Consider the following 5,829-nt stretch of genomic DNA (forward strand, 5'->3'; position numbering starts at 1 on the left):
CTCTTGGAAAATTGCAGGTCTCTGGGTTGCACTAGAAGACTCAGGCTAGGAGAAGTGGAAAAAGTAAATTTTATGGGTCGTCTCAAAAAACCTTGAGGACACAGTCACAGAACTCTGCATACCCCATTTAGAGCAAAATCCTAAGTGACCGGCATCAGAAAGGCCACAAAAAAATGTGTGTCTCTACCAACTTAAATCAATGTAGGCTCCAGAGAGGGCAATGCACCAAAACAACTGGTTCAGTTACTCATGTTTTGAAATCCATAAGAGATCTTTGATGATAGACTTTGGCTGATCTCCAATTCAGAGCAAAATCCTTGAGTATCTTGTACTAAAATGGAAGCACCAAGTGCCAACCTGAATGAGTGGCTGGAGTTCAGGGCCAGCACTTACAGTGGTGTCTGTCACTTCTTCTCAGGGGATGCAGTCCTGGCACATCTTCAGGAGGACAGTTTCTTTCTGTCTCCTCCTTACAGTCCACAGTCAGCTGGCTTCCGGGCAGACGGGGTCTGGCACTGGGCCCAGCTGTGGGGAGCCCCTGTGTCAGTGCCCAAGGAAGCAGAGACGGGCAGGAACAGGAGGGAGAGGCAGCCGCCCAGGTCACAGATCCACTCCCAACTGTTGAGCTTCATGAAGAGTGGAAATGGATCCTGCTCACTTGTACTGTTTTTAAAAGGCGTTAGTGGATTCTTTAGTGGTCTGGTAACAAATGGCTGGGTTTAATGTTCGAATTTATCTTCTTTTTGCCGTGATGTCATACCGGGTTCTCTTTACAACTTTACCTAGTTGTAACGTTCAACATCTCATAAATGGTGAGCTGAACACGCTAAATTCATTGACAGGCTGGAAAGCTTCTTCCCTCTCCTGCCACATTAACTGGTGTTCGGGGAATAATCCCTCCCTGCCTCAGGAAGTGTGCAGCCCATCGAGTTGCTTCCTTGCCAGCTTTACTGATGGTCGATCTCCTTTCAATGCGTACGTCAAGACTATTTCAGTCTGTGAACAGATCTGGTCCCTGTCCCGTACTTCACTACTTCAGCCACATCTTATATTAAATCTCACCACAGTGGAAGCCCCAGGGGAGGAGACCAGCCTTCCTGCTCTGCTCCTCCCTCAAGATCTTTTTCACACTCAGCATGCCAATGGCCACCTTCTGCTCCAGCCTCAGAGCTGGTGGAGGCAGAGAAGGAGGGGTGTCACAGCTCTCATGAGAACAGGGGGAGGTGGGTTCAGCTCTGGCAAAGTCAGAAGGCCCTCCAGATTGTCCTTCTTACACCTAAATCAGCTATGTGCAACACAGGGAGCAAGGCCAGAAGACCTCGCTGGGTCAGGAGGAGGGGGAAGAGGAGGAGGACGACGACGAAGAGGAGGAAGAGGACTCAGGAGTGGATTTAGGCTCTCAGGGTGAGGAATAGGGCAAAGATGAGCATTGCAGGTTTCCTATCACCTTCCTTACCCTGTACAAGAAATTGCTGAAGTTCTTCAACTTAGAATCCCCCAAAACATACAGACAGAAGCAACTCCAGGCAAAGTCAGTGGGCACTCGCCAAAGGGTCAGGAAAGGGGCGGGCTAAGTAAACAGCAATGCAATTCACCTGATTTCAATACATGTCAATGGAAGCTTGGCTGCTCCTCAGATTCCCCTAAGCTACCACAGCCTCAGTGGAGGCAAGCACAGCAGGAGTTTTGGTCCACAAAAGGCAGAGGCAGTGAGCGAGTTCCCCACTGCCATCTTAGCTGGAGGCCAAGCAGGCAGTCGGCCTTCCTCAGACTCTCAGTGGAGCTGGGAATTTGCTGTGTGGTTCTCCTGTCACAGTCGCATGGGCTGGGCTTGAGGGCCACCTGACCCTGCATCTCCTGCTCACAGAGGCAGGCAGTGCTCCACGTTCAGGTCACTGTTGGCAGTGTCCAGCTGTGTTCATCTCAGTCCCCACCCGGCAGCGATGCGTCTGTGCAGTGCCCTGGGCCTGCTCATCCCTCACCCTCACCCCTACTCATGTGCTTGGGGGGACAGGGCAGGGCTCAGCCTCCATGGCAAGCTCAGAGCAGCCTGGAACAGAGGGCACAAAGAAGGCCAGTCAGTACAGATCCTCACCTGGCTCCCTGATGGCTGGCACTCAGCAGGATGGCACAATCTACACTTCCCGCTCCAGGGCATCAAGGAGGCCGAATGACATGCGGGAAGGAAATTGTCAATGAATATATTTAAACACAAATCTATTCCCTGATGAGAAGTGAGTGAAATACAAAGTCAGTGTCAGAGGAAATAAGGGAAATACACAAGCGTGTATGGCTAAAGTATTGTACCACGAGCTTCAGGACGTTCAAAGTCACAAGAGTAATTAGAAAACATTGCAAAAAGACAAATAAATAAATAAAAGGGGAAAATAGGAAAACTCCACTCGGGTAAAGGAGTACAGTAAATTTATCAGTGAAAATTTGTAACCAAAAGCAGTATTGATAATGATGGAAGAAACAATATCATCATTCCCTGAGATTTCTCTGAGACACGCTGAATGTCACATCAAATCCAGCACAAACATGCCAGTGAAAGAAGTAGCAAGAATTAGAGCAAAAATTAATTCTCATTTTAAAAGCAGTCAGTGGTGTGTGCTCAGAGCCAGTGGCCTGAAGAATGGCATCTCTGTGCACAGCACACCCAACAGGAATCTGGGGTCATGTGACAAGGGGCCAGAACCTGTGACCTCCTACACTTGTACTCATAGGCTCCCACACAGCTTTGGGCTAGCACCACAGGACCAGGCTCAGTGATGGGGAAGCCACAGCTTTTAGGGGGAGGGGGACATTTTGAGTGTGTCCATGGGCAATCTGTTGGTAGTCCTATAAGTAAAGACTTTGAATTTCTATTTTCAATAAATTCAAAATAATACTAATAAAGCAATGAAACAAAGAGGAAATCAAGAAAGGAAATTTCACCTTTGAAAAGATACAAAATTGCAAAATTCTTAGTTAAATGGATGAAAGAATGAGAGAGAGAAATACTCAAACGATTAAAATCACAAATGAAAGAGATTTAAGCAACCACCTAGAAAATATTTTTTTAAAATTACAGAGAAGTGATAATGACAATACATGCCAATAACTTAGATATCTAAAAAATAAATAAATTCCAAGAATGATACAAACTGATAAAACTGACTCAAGGAAATGTAGGAAATCTAACATAAATCTATAAAATACCAGATTATTGATTGAATAAATATTTTCCCAGAATAGAAAACATAGACGAAATGGTAGCATAGTAAATTTTACCAAAAAACCTACATTCTGCAAAATAAGCATTTCTGTCCTTTTCCAAAACACTGGAAAGCGTGCCATAAAATCTGCAGACCGGGGGCTGGGGATTTAGCTCAGCGGCATAAGCACCTGCCTTGCAAGCAGGCGGTCGTGAGTTCGATCCTTGGTACCAATAAAAATGAAAAAGACAAAAAATAAAATGAAATAAAATATTAAAAAAAATCTGCAGACCGACTCCTCTCCTTTATGTCTTAAACACAGCATCGACAAATTGAATCAAATTGCATTAATAAAAGATTGTACTCCATTACCAAGTGTAAGGAATCTCTACGAATGCAAGGTTGGCTTTGTAGGCAAAAGTCAGTTAGCACACAATAGAAATGGAAAAGAATGCATAACAAAAGAAAGAAGACTAATAAAAGACAACAGATTCATTATCATCTCAATCTAGAGGAGAAAGATTTGCCCAAATCAAATCCATCCTCATGATAAAAACACTCAACAAACAACCATATTCAGAATATGAGAATTTCCCATGATAACATGGTAAAATATTCTCTCACAGCTGATTAGTAATTCAGTTTTTACTTCAGGTTGTAGACTTGGCCTGTGACAGCTATTTCAAATGTTCTTACATCTTTTATGTCTCACAAGTATGTTTATCTATCTCTGTCTTATTTCTCACAGCAGGATGTGATCCGGTTATTGCCTCAAAAGGAAATTTGTAAATGAGAATTTTATATTGTATACACAGCCTTGGAGGTGATTAAATATGATTGCAAGATTGTGTTGTTATCTTGACAAGAACAATTCCAATCAAGTGTTGGAACTGGAAATACAATAATGACAGTCTACTGAATTTAAACTTATTGTATTTGAAAAGTAAAATGAATTTTCATTTCACATTCATGTAAAAAATTCCCTGCTATTATTTTCATATATTTGGTATTTTTATTCTGCCCATATTAAGAAATTTTAAGTAGCATAAAATAGAGACAATTGTAGAATGTGAAAAAATACGGAACCAGTCCAGTGGTGGTTGGCAGGGCTGGGGGCAGGGTCAATGCACAGAGGGGTTTCATGAGGAATGTGGGGGGCTGTGATGGCTGGGCACCTTTTCTGAGTTGCTGACATGCATGAACTCATAGGAAACACCTCCTAGAAGTGTGTGACAGAAATATCACTATTTCTACCTGTAAATTAGGAATAAATATAATGCAAAATAAGAGACTAGGAAGCAAGGCCAAAATATAAGCAGCTCCTGAATCCAGAATAATTCCGCTGAAGGGTTGTGGACAGGTGCATGGAACCAGAGCCAATGTTGTTTTTCGCTTTAAAGCTGTATGATGGGAATCAAGGTCAAGAAGGCTGTGATCTATTGGGAGAGTCCTCCAGTCTTTCCCATGACATAAGGCACCAAATAACCCAATAACGTGGCTTAGTACACAATTATAGGAAGCAGGTCTACGGTCCTATGCTCACAGGTACATGTGAGGTACTGTTTGTTATAGAGCAACAAAAGATTGGAAAATATCCATGACAGATCACAAATTCTGCATTAACAATTTGCTTCGACTATGAATATCATTTGGTAAATTTAATGAAAGCATTTAGGAGATATAGTTTGCCCTTGGAATTGAGCTGAATGGAGATAAGTCATCCAGCTGTTTCCCTCTAACTCTGGTTTTCCTCTTCGCACAAGTTTCCCTGCACACTTCCTAAGGCCAGAGTGACAGAACGGTCAGTGGACAAGGGTCATCCTGCTTCTCCTGGGCAGAAGCCTGGTAAGCATTCCACAGGTTGCAGGTGCAGGCTTTGTCCAGCAGAAATTCTGTAGGCCTGACTCAAAATCTGCAGTACTCTTCACATTAGCAATATCCTGACAGATTTTGTTTTGTTTTGTTTTATTGCCATGAATATTTTCCCCAGGTTGGGCATAGTGGTGCATGCCTATAATCCCAGGACGCTGAGGCAGAAGGATTTCTAAGAGTTCAAGGCCAGCCTGGAATAAAACCCTGCCTCAGAACACACATGCGCATGCACACACACACACACACACACACACACAAAAAAAAAAAAAAAAAAAAAAAAAAAAAAAAAAAACTTTCTCCAAAAAAAGAAAAAAACAAACAAAACAAAACACTAATCAGCTATTTATTCATCTCACACATTTTGGAAAAAAATTAATCAAATTTCATGGCTTAAAATTTTTGTGTACATACATTTTAAGTTGAAAAACACCACAAATTGTCTTTAATTTTTGATGCATGATTGTTAGAAGAAAAAGAAGTTCCTCATTCATTATATGAATTTATATAATTTGAAGAAGAAACATTTTAAAAATTCTTAATCTTTTGAGCACAGAGAACATGACTTTCAACATGTCTGCAGTTCAGCAGAGCACTGTAGTTGCCTCTGTAACTTGAAATTCCGTTGTATTTTTCCATGTCGATACATCTTCCTGTAATCCACAGTTCCGGTGAGATTGTGGAGCACAAAGTCAGTGAAACTCTTGCTGGTTCTGCTTAGCTTCGTACAGTGAGCAGTTTACTCAAACTCCGCAGCCCTCCT

The 5,829-nt window shown here is 42.4% G+C and overlaps 1 non-coding gene across 1 annotated transcript; it reads left to right on the forward strand.

The window, feature by feature from the left end:
- Positions 1–2,605: 2,605 nt before the first annotated feature.
- LOC111757068 (small nucleolar RNA SNORA11) lies at positions 2,606–2,738 on the forward strand. The gene has a single exon (XR_002791461.2). It is a non-coding gene; the product is annotated as a small nucleolar RNA SNORA11 (small nucleolar RNA).
- The last annotated feature ends 3,091 nt before the right edge of the window (positions 2,739–5,829 follow it).

The sequence above is a fragment of the Cavia porcellus genome, unplaced genomic scaffold (assembly GCF_034190915.1).
Source record: "Cavia porcellus strain 051 isolate PalLab524CR breed Dunkin Hartley unplaced genomic scaffold, mCavPor4.1 scaffold_23, whole genome shotgun sequence".
In the NCBI taxonomy this organism is placed as follows: Eukaryota; Metazoa; Chordata; class Mammalia; order Rodentia; family Caviidae; genus Cavia; species Cavia porcellus.